Here is a 17,120-nt window from a genome sequence, read left to right as displayed (position 1 = left end):
CCTGCACCTTCACACCTCAAAACACCCGACTTCCTGCATCTTCATACCTGAGAACACTCCACTTCCTGCACCTTCACACCTCAGGTCAGCCCCAATTCCTGCACAATCACAACTCAAATCAACCCAATTCCTGCACCTTTACACCTCAGATCACCCCAATTATTTCACCTTCACATCTCAGCTTTAGATTTCAAATAAGCCCCATTACTGTACCTTTCTACCTCAGATCAGTCCAAATTCATTCACCATTAGACCTCACATCAGCCCCAACTCCTGCACCTTCACACCACAAATCAACCCAAATCCTGTGCTATAGACCTTAGATAATCCCAATGCCTGCATCTTCGCACTTCAGATCAGCCCCAGTTCTTGCATCTTCACGGCTCAGATCACCCTACTTCTTGCATGTTCACACCTCAGATCAGCCCCAGATCCTGAACCTTCAAACCCCTGATCACCCTAATTCTTGCACCTTCACACCTTGTCAATCCAGTTCAACCAATAGAAGGAGAAAAAAAATGATACAATCCTACATACACAATCCTATACCCACAGTTGATCCAGAGAAAGGCAGAAAAAAAAAAAAAACAACAAAGCATGATCCAATTTGCTCCAGCAGGGGAAAAAATGTATTCCTGATCCCCCAAGAGGCAATCAGATATTCCCTGGATCACCTATACCTATAAATATTAGTATCCAGTTATATTATGTGTATCTAGGAAAGAATCCAGGCCTTAAAACAATCTCCTGAGCAGGCCAGCTTTTGAGGGAGGCTATTTTACATTTTTTTTACAGCTCTTACTGTGAAGAAGCCTTTCCGTATTTGGAGGTTAAATCTCCTTTTCCTAAAGAGTGTTCCATTGTCCTCTGTGATGACCTTAAAATGAATACCTCAACACCAAGTTCACTATATGGACCACTTATGTATTTATACATGCAGGTAATATCCTCCCTTAATCTCCTCTTCTCAAGAGAGAATAAATTCAGTTCCTCTAATCTTTTGTGATCTGGTGCCCAAAACTGTACTACGTATTTTAGATGTGGTCTAACTAATGATTTGTACAGGGGTAAAATGATATTTCTCTCTCTGGAGTTCATACCGCTCTTAATACAAGAAAGGACTTTGCTCGCTTCGGAAACCGCAGGTTGGCATTACGTGCTGTTATTAAGCTTATGATCAACCAGAACACTCAGATCCTTCTCCACCATTGATTGCCCCAGCTGTTCTTCTACTAACATGTATGTTGCATGTGTATTTTTAGCCCCCAAGTGCATAACTTTACTTTTCTCAACATTAAATCTCAATTGCCACATAGTTGCCCAATTAAAAAATGCATTGAGGTTGGCTTGTAAATTGGAGAAATCCCGTAATGATGTTATTCTACTGCATATCTTGGTGTCATTGCAAACACTGCACCTTTACTTCCAGATCCTACACCATTTAGAAATATGTTAAAAAGTAAGGGTCCCAACACTGAACCTTGGGGTAAAACCACTGATAACTTTAGACCAATCAAATTATAAATCACGACTTTCTGAATACGATCTTTTAGCCAGTTTTCTATCCATTCACAAACTGATTTTTCCAGGCCTGTAGACAAGGCTACTGATAAGGGGGTACCACTGGTCCTCCTGTACTGGGCCCTGGCCAGAAGGGGGTATTAGGCAGCAGGGTAAAACAGATGTGGGCATCAGGGGGGAGCATTTTTTTGGAATCGATCCCCCTTATAACTCTCTCTAGAGCAGCTGAATGCTGGCTTCTCCTCCTCACCAGGGCAGCCATCAGAAATTTTAGGGCACACAGCTTTAGGGCAACAAATAAACTCCTGCCTACATGGTGATGGAGAGGATGGGAATGCTGGGAGCACTGCACTTAGACTAGGGATGGGGAGGATGGGCTTGAGTTCTGAGGGCACTGCAATGAGCCTATGGACTGGGAGAACGAGACTGAGCATTGGAGGCCTTGCACTAAGCGCGGGGATGGTGAGAACAGGACTAAGCACTGGAGGCCTTGCACTAAGCGTGACGAAGGGAAGGACAGGACTGAGTACTGGAGCCTTTGCACTTAGCCTAGGGATGGGGAGGCTGAGCTTGAGTTCTAAGGGCACTGCATTGAGCCTATGGATTGGGAGGGTGAGACTAAGCAATGGAGACCTTGCACTAAGCGCAGAGATGGGGAGGATGGGATTGAGCACTGGAGGCCTTGCACTGAGTGTAGGGATAGGGAGGAGGAGACTGAGCACAGGAGGCCTTGCACTAAGCATGGGCATGGGAGGGACTGGCTTTAACACTAAAAGCCTTGCACTGAGCATGGTAATGGGTAGGACAGGACCGAGCACTGGAGGTCTTGCACTGAGTGTGGGAATGGGTAGGACGGGACTGAGCACTGGAGGCCTTGCACTAAGCGTGGGAATGGGGAGGACAGGACTGAGCACTGGAGGCCTTGCACTAAACGTGGGAATGGGGAGGACAGGACTGAACACTGGAGGCCTTGCACTAAACATGGGAATGGGGAGGACAGGACTGAGCACTGGAGGCCTTGCACTAAACGTGGGAATGGGGAGGACAGGACTGAGCACTGGAGGCCTTGCACTGAGTGTGGGGATGGGGAGGATGGGACAGAGCACTGGAGGCCTTGCACTAAGCGTGGGCATGGGGAGGACGGGACTGAGCACTGGAGGCCTTGCACTAACCGTGGGGATGGGGAGGATGGGACAGAGCACTGGAGGCCTTGCACTAAGCGTGGGCATGGGGAGGACGGGACTGAGCACTGGAGGCCTTGCACTAACCGTGGGAATGGGGAGGATGGGACTGAGCTCTGGAGGCCTTGCACTAAGCAAGGGAATGGGGAGGACAGGACTGAGCACTGGAGGCCTTGCACTAAGCGTGGGCATGGGGAGGACGGGACTGAGCACTGAAGGCCGTGCACTGAGCATGGGGAAGGGGAGGACAGGACTAAGTGTTGGTCCTCATTTACTCAAGTTTCTTTTTTAGGAGAGCTGTCCCTGTTGGGCAGAGAAAACTGATACAAACCTGAACCTGGAAATGACAAGGTGTAAATTCAGGTCTGACTGTAATTTGTCCAGTGAGAGTGATTGCGATCACGCACATAGGGAAGCCCAGGCAGAAGCTGAAGGACAAGCTGTATTTTGTGTCCTGTAATGTCTATCCTTTTCCTCATACAGTCCTGGCCACATGGGACGACTGGCACACACGCACAGGCCATTGATTTACCATTATTTTCAGCAGCACAGGATTTGTTGGTGGGTGAACATGTCCAACATGCTGGGAAATCTATCACACACATTGCAGAAGTCAGTACGGGCCATCCAGCCCAGGTAGGACATTTTGTTCTTCTTCCAGAGAACTTATGTTTGACATCTTCCTTCCAGGGCAGCAGCCAGATTGGGAGTTTAATATGACAGCAATTGGCCTGGTGTCAGCAGAGGAGTGTGAATGTGAATGCATGAAACCCAGGACCAGTCCAGCAAGAAGATATTACTTACATCGGACTGGAAACATTTTCCTGTTTAAGCCGCCTCAAAGTCTGCAGCGTACTACAGGCCGGAGTACTGCAGTGCTAAGGAGGAACTCCAGAAAAAACTCCCGGAAGCTTCCTACCTGCTCATAAAAGCATTTCCTTATTTTAATTATTTCATTATTATTATTATTATTATTATTATTATTCCTTCAATAAGTCCAAACCTAGACTTTTTTTGGACATTGTGAGTGTGGTGTGCTTGTAGGATTTAACATTAAATAGTCTTTCCATCGTGCTTTCATGAGGGTTCAGCCAGTACTGGGAAGAGGCCATCCAGTTAGATAACACCAGTACTGGACATGTTCTGGGCTCTGTTCCTGCAAAGCCTTGCCTTCCAAGGTCTGCAGTCCACCCAGGGCTACAGGATAAGGTAATGATAAGGGCCGGGGAGCAGGGCCCAGCATGCCCCCGGTCGATGATGTCACAAGGTGGCAGGGTAATCGAAAGACATCATCGGGAGCTCCCACTCCTTATTTATTAAAGCGGGGGAGCCTTCATGGGTGCACAACTCTTTTTTTTTTTTTTTTTCAGGTCTGAGGTAGCAGCGGGCTTCGTGATTGATGTTGGATCTACTTTGGGGACCATTTATTTTATTGTTTTTTTAATAAAGGACTTGTCAAAAACTGTTGTGTTTTTATTTACTTTTTACACTTTTTTGGTGTATGAGTAGGGGGACTATGTACTCCATACTTATTCACATGGAGGGGGGGGGGGCAAGATCTGAAGGCCCCCTTGTTAAAGGGTGCTGCCAGATCCCGATAAGTCACACCACAACAATCAGGCCAGGGTTGTGGGGAAGAGACCCTTGTTCCCATCAATATGGGGCCACGGTGCTTTGTGAGGGCAGGGCCACCCTTGACCCAAAGCACCCCCCATGTTGAGGGCATTCAGCCTGGTATAGTTCTGGAGGTTGGGCCGCTCGCCCCCCTTTTTCCTAGTCTCCTGAATTGCATGCTCGGAGAAGGGTCTGGTATGGATTTTGAGGGGGATCCCACGCCATTTTTGTTTTACATTTTGGCATTGGGTTCTGAAAGAGTGTATCAACGTGCCTTATTATATTTCATAATATATTTCAGCTCATGCCCACTTTCCAATGGAATGTGGGCCCCTTGCAATTACCTATTAACGAGCCAGACTACACTTGACAGTTGGATATTTTGCATATAGACGACGAGACATTGATAGGTAATTACATGTTAAACACCCTTTCATTCATTCATTCGGACACTTAACAAGTTAAGGCTTCGCATAGAAATTACTGACACCACCTAAACTCATTGACAATTACTTACATGTCAACACATCATACAGCTGAACACAGACGGATCGGCTCTCCCACAAAACACAATTTATGACACAAGACACCTCATATTGACACTGATGTATAGGGAACACAAGGACCTTTTCATGTATTGTTTCTGTGAGATATGTGCGACGAGCCAGAACCGCAGGGGCGACACGTGAGGTGCACGGTGGGCCGATGAGAGACAGCAATAATACAGTTCATCGGTTTACTCACGGTTAGCAGAAAGCCTCCCTGGGCTGGTCGCACAGTGAAGAGGAAGACAGCACGAAATCCTCCGGGGCACGCTCCGTGATAGGGAAACGCCAGCCAAGATGGTGGTTGAGGTGCCCGTGATGACAGGGGTGTTTAGAGTGCTTGTGGTGGCTGGGTCCCTTGATGGTATTTGTCGTGACGCCAGTACCGTTAATGGTGGTACAACCAGTTGTAATAGCAATAGTGAAGAATGAGGTAGACAGTGGTAGGATACAACTCACAACTTTTACTGTGACTGGTTTTGATTGCAGCATAAACATCCAGATAGAATACAGTCTCTGGGTAAATAGAGGAATTCTGCTGGTCCACTGTTAATAGGTTTTGGTAGGTCTTGTCTCAGGCTGTGGTTCGGTATAATGCTTACTGTTCTGGTCCCTTTAGAATCCAGCGAAAATTGGTGAGGTTGCCAGTGGCTAAGAAATCCTTCACCTTTATTCTCAAAGGTCTTGCTGCCGTTTGGTGGCTTTTACCCTTTGATTTTAGCAGTTCCAATTTGTCCCTCTCTGGACTGACCTTCACTAACCTCTACATTGTGCTTCTCTCCTGTACACTCACTTCCTGAACTGAACAACTGACCACAGATAAACCTGAGCTGGGATAGATATCCCAGAGTGGTGCTATCCCCATCTTGTGGTGGGAAGTATGAAGCACACATGACCAGCCTATGAACAGGGATTGACAAATGACAAATGCAAAATGACATGCAATACAGCGATGACAAAGAAATAATACATTTGCAGTTCCCACGTGTCCTGAGTGGGACGCTGCATACCCCCATGGTAAAACGTGTGTCGACCTCGACACATTTTTGACTCGATGTTGTGTCTTCCTGTAAGATATAAGAGAAAGGGAAAAGCATGCATGCATAGGAAATAACATAACCCCATTCTTGTACTTCTTGTATCTGCAAGTAAAATGGGTTAGGCAAACATATCTCAGGCAACAACGAAATGTGTCAAAAGGGTGACAAAAAGGGGTGTAGTTTTTCCTCTGAAGACTGGTGATGTATGGCAAAACCAGAATAGTCCACGATGAGATGGAAAAAGGAAAACAAAACAAAAATAACATCTCAGAAGGCTCACAGGGTATGAGTCCGTTCCCTGGGCACAGAAAAATGGCAAAAGAAGAATATCACGGAGGCTCAGGTACGTGAAAGTCTATCTCCGGGTGCAGGCTTGAACGTTGCAAAACAGTAGGTAAGTAATCCTTTTAAAAAGTCCTTTAAAGGAAATGAACATGACATCACAAAGTCAGTCTTCTCACTCTGGAACTTCCGACGATGTAAGGATGCACTCAACGATGAGATGGCAGGGCTGGTAGTTGTCTTCTCGGCTGCTGGTGTAGGAAATCCTTAAAACGGACAGGTGGTTGTCCTCTTGTAGTCCTGTCGGATCTTCGTAGTGGCTGAGTTTCTACAGGCCTTGTTTCAAGGGAACTTGGTGTCTCTTGAGCTGTAGTAGACACTTCTTGAGATAGCTCCTCTGGTTGAAGTGCGGTTGTATTGGTCTTGGCAGGCACTAAGATATTGAGCCATGGTGTAAGGAACCACTGTAAAGGATCAGAGTCTAATAATGCTTTTCCAAAGGACTGTAGTGGATTCTCTGAATCAGATGATTTTGTAGGCTCTGGTTCTATGGATTTTGTTTCCTCTTGGACAGCTTCTTCTTGAAGAGTTTCTTCTTGAGTACTTTCCTTGAGACATAACTTAAGGCGATTGCGATGTACTACACGTGATTTGTTTTCTTTGGTGATCTCATAAGTATGAGTCTCTGGATTGAGAATAGCTGTAATGGTGTAAGGTTCTCTCTCCCATTTGCTATCTAACTTGCTGGTGCGATGGTCGTTTTTTAACCATACATGGTCACCAATTTTGAGAGGTTCTGCTTTGGCAGATTGGTTATAATCTTTTTGTTGCTTTTCATGAGCATGTTCCATGCGATGTTGAACAATTTCTTGTGCATCAATTAGACGTCTTTGGTGCTCACTTACCCAATCAGTCTTTGGTAGAGGGTTGATTGCATCAGGCACTTGTACGCCCAAAGTATGGTCAGCAGGTAGTTTACCTTGTCGGCCAAACATGAGATAGTAAGGTGTATACCCAGTAGAACAGTGAATGGTGTTATTGTAGGTGTACATCAATTGAGGCAATAGAGTAGGCCAATCACTTCTTGTAGCAGGAGGTACTGCTCTTAACATCTCAATTAAAGTTTGGTTCATTTTCTCGCAAAGTCCATTCCCTTGGGGGTGGTAGGCTGTGGTCCTGATTTTCTGGCAATTGTGAAGTGTACACAGTTCTTTGAAGAGTTGCGACTCAAAGGCAGATCCCTGATCTGTAAGGATTTTTTCTGGGCATCCATATGGCAATAGGAAATGTTTCCAGAAAGCATCTGCAGTTGTTTTAGCGGTCAAGTCCTTGACAGGTACGGCTACAACAAATTTGGTATAATGATCAATGATGGTCATGGCGTATGTGTAACCTGAGCGACTTGGTTCCAGCTTCACATGGTCAATTGCAACTATTTCTAGCGGTGTTCGGCTTACAATGGGATGTAAGGGTGCTTTTTGGTCATGTTTTTCATTTCTTCCAACAGCACAGGTGGAACATTCTCGACACCACTTTTCAATGTCTCCTCTCATCCCAATCCAATAGAATCTTCTACGGATGGTAGCTTCTGTCTTCTGCACGCCAAAGTGTCCTGATTGGTCATGATACATTTCAAGAATGATTCTTGCATCTCGGCGTGGTATTAAGATTTGGTATAGACGATCCCAGGTAATTGGGTCTAAAGTTCTTCTTAATAGTAGGCCCTTCTGTAGGAAGAGATGTTTTCTGTGTCTCCAAAGTTTTGACAATTCTGGATCAGCATTTCTTCTGCGAATTCTTTCAGGTGTTCTTCCGCTGGTGAAGAAATCTTGCAGTTCTCCCAACACTCTGCTTTCATTTTGCAGCTTGATCCACCTTTCTTTGTCCACTTGGGATCTTGGATCCACTTGTTGTTGAAGGTTAAGAACTTTTCTTCCTTTGATGGTGATAATGTCTTGTTGGGCAAAATTTTTGTAAAAAGCTGGCATTTCTACCTCTTCCCAAACATCTTCCTGTGTAGTAGGGTCTTCTTGGGTAGGCAGACGGGATAATGCATCCGCATTTTCATTTGCTTTTCCTGTTCTGTATTTTATGGTGAAATCGTAGTTAGCTAGGCGTGAGGCCCATCTTTGTTCCAATGCTCCCAACTTGGCGGTATTAAGATGTGCTAGCGGGTTGTTATCTGTGAAGGCTACAAATGGTGTTGCAGCAAGGTAATCTTTAAATTTTTCTGTAACAGCCCACACGAGTGCGAGGAATTCCAATTTGAAGGAACTATAGTTTTGGTCGTTTCTTTCAGTACCTCTAAGAGATCTACTAGCGTAGGAAATGACTCTTTCTTTTCCTTCTTGTACTTGCGACAGGACAGCTCCCAGACCTTTCTTACTAGCATCTGTGTAAAGATGAAATGGCTGCTGGTAATCTGGATAGCCTAGGATTGGTGGTTCTGTTAACTTCTTCTTCAGGAGCTGGAAGGCAATTTCTCTTTCTGTGTTCCATTCAACTGGTATTGGAGACTTTTGGTACCTCTTAGGATGTCCTCTCAGAAGTTCTAATATTGGCCCCGCAACTTGGGCAAAATGAGGAATAAAGCGTCTGTAGTATCCTGCGAAACTGAGAAAACTCCTCACTTCTTTCACTGTAGTAGGAGTAGGCCAATTTCGGACTGCGGCTATCTTCTCTGGATCCGGTTTAACACCTTCAGAGCTTACAATATGCCCTAAGTATTTCACTTCTGACTTCAGTAGATAGCACTTAGATGGTTTGACTTTGAGTCCATGTTTAATGAGGACTTGAAAAACTTCAGCCAAATGTTTCAAGTGATCTTCATAAGATTTGGAGTAGATGACGACATCATCTAAGTACAACAGGACGGTTTCAAAATTTTTGTGTCCTAAACAACGCTCCATTAATCTTTGAAAAGTTCCGGGCGCATTGCAAAGTCCAAAAGGCATGCAGTTGAACTCAAATAGGTCCATAGGGGTGGTAAATGCAGTCTTTTCACGATCTTCAGGTGCCATTGGTACTTGCCAGTATCCACTGGTTAAATCAAGGGTAGAGAAGTAGGCTGAAGATCCTAAAGCTGTCAAAGATTCCTCTATGCGTGGTAAAGGGTAAGCATCCTTGTGGGTGATTTGGTTAATTTTTCTGTAATCCACACAGAATCTGATGTTACCATCCTTTTTACGGACAAGGACTAGAGGTGCAGCCCATGGACTATGGCTGTCTCTAATGACATTGGAGTCCTTCATCTCTTGGATCATTTGCTTTACCGATTGGTACATAGTTGGTGGTATAGGCCGATATCTTTCCTTGATCGGTGGGTGTGAACCTGTAGGGATGGAGTGCTTGATGATATCCACTTCTCCATAGTCTGTAGAATGCTTACTGAAGGCATGGTGAAGCTCCTTCACAATTTTTAGTACTCCTTCAATTTGGTTTGCTGGTGTGGAAGCATCTCCCACATGAAGTTCTTTCCACCAGGATGTGTTCACATGTTGGTCCTGTGGGTTCTGTCTCCTGGTAATTTCTTCTGTGGTAGCTGTAGCCACACTGATGACATCTTGAAAAGTGACTTGAATTAGCTGTGCGATAGGACGGTGTTTTGTTAGTGTTACACTGCTATCACTCAAGTTTAGGAGTCGTATAGGCACTTTACCTTCAGAGACGGTTACTAGGCTCCTTGCAGCTCTAACTAGAGGATAGTCTTCCAAAACAACAGGCTCTACCAGGGCTTGGTAGTCTTGACCTTGAATTCCGACTACAGCTCGGCACCACAAGAGAGTTTCGGTGTTGGGTTTGAGGATCACAGGTTGCTTATCCCGGATGCGGGCACAGCAAATTTCTCCTTTTTCGTTGGTGAAACTCTGTTGCGCATTTAGTACACGGATGGTTTGTTGGATCACCTTCTTAGAATCAGGAGAGGCAGTAGGCACTAACTGGTGCAAGGCTTCTAGCATCTCAACATAACAGTTCCTGAGGACATTCATTCCTAGGACTATTGGAGGGTTAGGATTATTGTCTCTGACTCGTACCACAATAAGGCCTTGTCGAGGTAGTGTAGTTCCTCCTACTTGAATGGTAGGTTCCCAATAACCATGGACTGGTATGGGTTTGCCGTTACTGGCTATGAGACTCAGCCAGGATTCTGGAGGCTGGGTAAGCTGATTTTGATCCCAGTATTTTTCAAAGGCTGCTTGTTGGATAGTGGTGACTTGGGATCCGGTGTCAACTAGGGCAACAAAAGGAACTCCATTTATTTGAAGTGCCACTTCAGGACGGGATCCTACATATCTTGGCAACCAGTGGGGATCTTCTGGACCTATTGGTTTACCTCCCGAGGGGTGGTCCTTGGCCTCGGGGGTTTCCCGTTTAACTGCCAGCAGGTTGCTTCTGTATGGCCTGGTTTGTGACAGTACGTGCAGATTGGCCGCTTAGGGGTACTAGTGCGGTCAGGGGGGCGTCCGCCAGAATTTCTGGAATAAGTCTCTCTATAATTAGAGGGGAAGAGTCTTCTGGACACAGGTTTCTCATCCTCTAGCATTAATGGTTTCTCCCATTGTTCCAACTTTTGGTGGACTTTCTCCAGACTTTTAGTCAGGAAATGGACTTGCTCAGTCAAGGCAGCAACTGCGTCAGGAACTGGAGCTTGGGTTGCCTGACTGACTATAGGTAAAGACTTTGCAGGGGTAACCAGCTGTGATACAGGCACTTCAACAGATCTAACAGGTTCTGATGGTGGGCTTTTTCCAAGTATGCTGATAGCTAATTCTTTAAAATCTAAGAAGGTAGCTCCTGGATGTTGGGCGGCTAACATTCTTAGTTGGCTCTTTAGATTGTCTGTATTGACGCCCTCAATAAATTGTTCTTTCAGGGTTTTGTCCTGATTCTCTGCCTCACGGGGGTCTACTTGGACAACAGCTCTAAGGGATTCCTGCAAAGATAATGCAAAGTCTCTGAGTGACTCACCAGATTGCTGTTTCTTGCTGAAGAACCTCATCTTGACCTCTGACATGGTTCTGGGTTCAAAGGTGGTGTAGAGACGTTCAAAAATCTGCTCCATGGTCTTTCTCTCTGAGCTCGGCCAAGATTTCACTTCTCTGAGCGCAGCTCCTTCCAATTGTGCAAGAAGAATCTCCATCTGTTGCTCTGAGGATACAGGGTACAATCTGAACACAGCAAGAATTTTTTCTTTAAAGTCCATTAAAGTATGAATTTCTCCAGAATATCGTGGGAACCAGGGGGCCCCAAAATAATAAGGCATGGTTAAAGGCATTAAGCTTGGTGCTGCAGCGGTTGGTATTGCGCTGGGACCGACTGTGGCTGATGCAGGGGGTGCGCTGAGGTCAGGCTGCACGTCATCTCCCTGCACAGACATGGTGACAGCAGGTGAATTATAGTTAGGTAAGTCAAATGCGTTTTTAGACACTTTTTGTACGGCGTTGCTATGGGCGACCGCTGCCTTGCGGGTGTATGGCCCTTTAAGAATTTTATTCAAGCTGAATACAATGCTGCAACAAAGTTGATTTTGGGTCTCTGGCAGAGTTCCTGCTATTAGTGCTCCTTATAGTTAGTAGAGGCAGCTGACAGGTTGCGATTACTTTTCGGACAGCAAGCAATGCGATTATTTTCTCTTCTTTTGCTCGCATGCGAAGTCTCGCGACTTCTGGGGCGTGCGCTTGTCACACTCTCCTCCCAGGATTGACACAGCAAAGGTAAGGCGGGCTGGCTGGACAATTTTGCATAAATGGGTGGCACCAAACTTTCCCGCTCTGCAGGGGGTGTCACTAACTTATCCACAGTGATGGCACAGACATTTTTGAACAAGAAGGCCTCCGGCAGCCATTTTAAGTGAATAGAAACAGTCAATTCAAATACAGCAAGCAGTTTTGTTGACACACAAACGTCTGATTTCCTCTCTTTGGATGCTGCGATTTTTATGCTGATAACTGGAAAAACACTCCATGCGACTTTGAAACAGTTTAAACAGTTCTGTGGCCCCACACAGTGTGCAATAAGTAAACAGTCTCTCAATAAAGCAAAGGGGCTTATTCTGATGCAACAGTCTTTTAGATAAGGCGCAGGGGTTAGCATCCTGTTCGTGACGCCAAATTTTTATGCGACGAGCCAGAACCGCAGGGGCGACACGTGAGGTGCACGGTGGGCCGATGAGAGACAGCAATAATACAGTTCATCGGTTTACTCACGGTTAGCAGAAAGCCTCCCTGGGCTGGTCGCACAGTGAAGAGGAAGACAGCACGAAATCCTCCGGGGCACGCTCCGTGATAGGGAAACGCCAGCCAAGATGGTGGTTGAGGTGCCCGTGATGACAGGGGTGTTTAGAGTGCTTGTGGTGGCTGGGTCCCTTGATGGTATTTGTCGTGACGCCAGTACCGTTAATGGTGGTACAACCAGTTGTAATAGCAATAGTGAAGAATGAGGTAGACAGTGGTAGGATACAACTCACAACTTTTACTGTGACTGGTTTTGATTGCAGCATAAACATCCAGATAGAATACAGTCTCTGGGTAAATAGAGGAATTCTGCTGGTCCACTGTTAATAGGTTTTGGTAGGTCTTGTCTCAGGCTGTGGTTCGGTATAATGCTTACTGTTCTGGTCCCTTTAGAATCCAGCGAAAATTGGTGAGGTTGCCAGTGGCTAAGAAATCCTTCACCTTTATTCTCAAAGGTCTTGCTGCCGTTTGGTGGCTTTTACCCTTTGATTTTAGCAGTTCCAATTTGTCCCTCTCTGGACTGACCTTCACTAACCTCTACATTGTGCTTCTCTCCTGTACACTCACTTCCTGAACTGAACAACTGACCACAGATAAACCTGAGCTGGGATAGATATCCCAGAGTGGTGCTATCCCCATCTTGTGGTGGGAAGTATGAAGCACACATGACCAGCCTATGAACAGGGATTGACAAATGACAAATGCAAAATGACATGCAATACAGCGATGACAAAGAAATAATACATTTGCAGTTCCCACGTGTCCTGAGTGGGACGCTGCATATGTTCTATTGTTAAATTGACTCATGAATTGTAACCAGTTTCAAGCAGTTTTTGCCGCCCAAATATCCTTTAAATGTGTGAGAGAAACTTGAAATAAACAGATGTGTCTACACCTTGCTTAAGTGCTCTGTGTCCTCGCATCTCCCAGCTGGAGAGAGAGAATTCACTATACAGGGAGGTTAGCAACTGAAGGGCCGTATATCATCTTGTAAATTGCCTCCTGACAAGATTGAGCTTACAGGTTCCCCTTACAATCCATACCAAACCCAAAGGGCCCGGGTATGGATTTGGAAGGGAGCCCCACGCTGTTTTGTTTTCTGACTTTTTTGCTTGCCGGCAATCCTGATTACATTCAGCTGTCAGCGGGGAGGCCCACTGACAGCTGATGAGTCTTAACAACCATCTTTTCTTCACACAGAATTTGAATCAGTCCATCATTTTTCGACCGATCCGATTAAGAATAATTTGAAAACAAATGTACGAAAGGAAACAAATTTCAACAATTTTCATTACTATTTCATTTGGAGATTCGAATACATCCGAATAACCAAAAATGTGTTTGAAATTTATATTCGGGCTGAAACAAATTGAACATGACTACTCATCATAAACTTTAGCAGTTCAGAGAGTATCACCCCCCATCCACATGAAGATACTGCACCAAGGGCAGCTGCCACTCTTGGCCACCCCTCATCCCAGCCCTAGCTGCTACAAGCTGCACTGAGCATGGCTGGAAGTTTGTATCAGGTTCAGATGATTCTGGAGGCTTCAGTGCCCTGTACCCACAGGGGACTCATTTGCAATCAGGTCACTGGTGGCCACCAGTAGAATCTGACACCGGAGAGGACACAGCAATATTAAAGTCACCTGAATCCAAGCACACATACAGCATTTGATATCATGTTTAATACGCTTTTTCCACTTCAGAAGTTATTTTAAGTTTTTAAAACAGCGTTTTTTATTAAAATAATCCCTGGTGATCCTGCCAGGAAGGTCCATGATCAGGCACTTCCTGAGATAGAGTGACAATGCTCTGTCCCTGTCTGCCAATTGTGCTCCTGTGTTGTCACCTTGTTACATAGGCTGGCGACTACAAGAGCCTGTTTCAGCACACGTTACACAGGCATGGTCCAATGTTGTCACCAGCAGGAATCCTGCCCTGAGAAATGCCATGCAGCAGGGGCGTAACTACAGGTGTTGTAGGGATTGCGATTGCAATCGAGCCCCATGCTCCAGGGGGCCTGTGCAGCTCCCCTGTACACCTGGATAGGAGGGGGGGGGGGCAGCACGTAGAGAAATCACTGTCCTCCTTTTTCCTCCTGTAGCTGCAGGAGGAAAATGGAGGAGATTGGTTCCTCTGTATGCTGCCCCCGCCACTCCTCCTATACAGTTCACTTGTGTTCTGCGGTCTCTGGGCCCCTGTGTGCTCCCCTGGTCCCCCCCCCCCCACTGTGCCCCCTCCCCTCTCCTGCCGGCTGCTGCAGGGGATGTGTCACAATAGAGAACCAGGAAGGGGTCAGTAAATATGTAACTTACCAGCTCCTTCTTCTTCTGAATGTACAGAGTCATAGTCAGTCACATTGTAAACAAAATAAAATAAAATGATAAAAAATAATACAATTAAAATACTAAAAAATAAAAACTACTGACACCAGTGGGTGAACTTCCAGGATCACAAAGGTCACACTTGCGACCGGGCCCTGGCATTCCCCCACTGTGGGGAGGCCCCAAGATGGCAGGAAAGGGGCCCACTGCAGAACTTGTGAGAGTAAAGGGCCCCAGTATCAGTGGGAAGAGCCCCAGGCTTGAAGGGAAGGGCCCCGGCCAGTGGTCCGGAGGGCACTTCATGTTTTTTTGCACCGGGGCCCTGAAGGTTCTAGTCACACCTCTGCCACGCAACCCTTGCTGAAGTGAATATAGGCTGGAAGTCACTGTAAAGAGGCTGCAGGAGATAAGCTGCACTGAGATGCAACAAAGAAGCAAAAGAAGGTATAAACAGAATTTTATTTAAAAAGGAATATTGGCAGTTTTTTTTATGATACACAGTAAACTGTCACCCAGTTTGAGTTTATATCTACTTTAGACTTTGTGGAAGATAATTGTGTCAGAAAGGGCAACCCTAGAGCTTTGTGAATATGTAACACATTGACCCTGAAAGCAGAGCTGGCATGGTCTATGGGGCCGTTGGTACCTAAGGGCCCACTTGTGGCACAGCCCCTGGTTCCTAAAAAGGGACTTGCGACACTGACTGAACACTTTTTCTTTTTCTTCCTAGTTTTCCCATGAAAAAGCCTTAAAAACAGTTCAATCTGGATGACCCTGTCCCAGTACTGTCCCCAAGACCTGAAAATTATTTCAAGGGTTCCTCCTGGACAATAATATGGAGTTGCCCCTCTTTGTGGTTATGATATCCTCCACTCCTCTAGGAAAGTTTTCCACAAAATTTTGGAGTGTCTGTGCAAATTTGTGCCCATTTGTGAAGTCAGGTACTGATGGTGGATGAGAAGATCTGGCTCACAATTGGCGTGCCAATTGATCCCAAAGATCTTCCGTAGGGTTGAGGTCAGTGCAGGACACTCAAATTTCTCTGCGCCAAACTGGTAAAACCATTTCTTTATGGAGCTTACTTTATTAGAAGACTCATGCTGGGAAACAAAAGAGTCTCCTCTAATTTTTTTGCTACAATGTTGGATGTAAACAATTCTCTAAAATATCTTTGGATACTTTAGTATTAACAGTACCCTTAAGTGGAAACACAAAGGGTGTTCACATACTATTGGCCATAGAGTAGGTGCGGCGGTCAGGTGTCCACATATAACATAGAAGGGGCATGTGTAAAGTTTCTTGGGAGGATACAGGCCAGCTAAAGAGGCGTTTGTTAGACACAGGCTATCCCAGACGTTGCTTGTGTGATACAGGCCGGGCCAGGGTGCTGGTCTGATACATTCTGACCACCGAGGTGCTCATGTTACACAGTGTGGCCCAGGAGGTGCTCATGTGACACAGGCCAACCCAGTGTGTTGGTGTGACATAGGCTGGCCCAGGAGGTGCTTCTGTAATGCAGGCTGGCCCAGGAGGTGCTCCTGTGACAAAATCTGGCCCAGGAGGTGCTTGTGTAACATATGATGGCCCAGGAAGTGCTCATGTGACACAGGCTGACCTAGCAGGTGCCCATGTAACAACGACCAGGCCCAGTGTGTGTGTATATGTAGATGTCTATAGCTGTCTATGTTTAGTGTGTTTACTGTAAGTGTGAGTGATTGTGTTTTTGTTTTTGTGTGTTTGTACATATGGGTGTCTGTAAGTATGTATGTGTATAACTGTTAATGTGTGTATATATATGTGTGTATGTGTGTGTATGTTTGTGCGTGTATAATTGTTAATGTATATATGTGTGTAGGGGTAGGTGTGTCTGTGTGTATACAAGTATTAATGTGTGTGTGTGTGTGTGTGCTTATGGGTAGGTTTATTTATGTGTGTATAAGTGTTAATGTATATATGTGTGTATGTGTGTAGGGGCAGGTGTGTCTGTGTGTATATAAGTGTTAATGTGAATGTGTCTGTGTACATGTGGGTGTATGTGTGTATGGGTAGGTATGGGTGTGTATGGGTAGGTATGGGTAGGTATGTGTGTATGGGTAGGTGTGTATAAGTGTTAATGTGTATTTATATGTGTATGGGTGTCTGTATGCATCCATGTGTGTATAAGTGTTAATGTATATATATATATGTGTGTGTGTGTATAAGTGTCAATGTGTGTGTGTGTATTTTTGTGTGTGTATAAGTGTTAATGTATATGTGTGTGTGTGCGTGTGTGTATGTCAGTAACCATTATATTTCAGTCTTATTTTTTAATCTGTCCAGACCTACAACCACACCTTATTTCTTTAGTGACAACCAAAAAAAAAAAAAAATGAACGGA

Source organism: Pelophylax lessonae (genome assembly GCF_965119305.1).
Source record: "Pelophylax lessonae genome assembly, chromosome: 11".
In the NCBI taxonomy this organism is placed as follows: Eukaryota; Metazoa; Chordata; class Amphibia; order Anura; family Ranidae; genus Pelophylax; species Pelophylax lessonae.
This window is presented reverse-complemented; position numbering follows the sequence as displayed.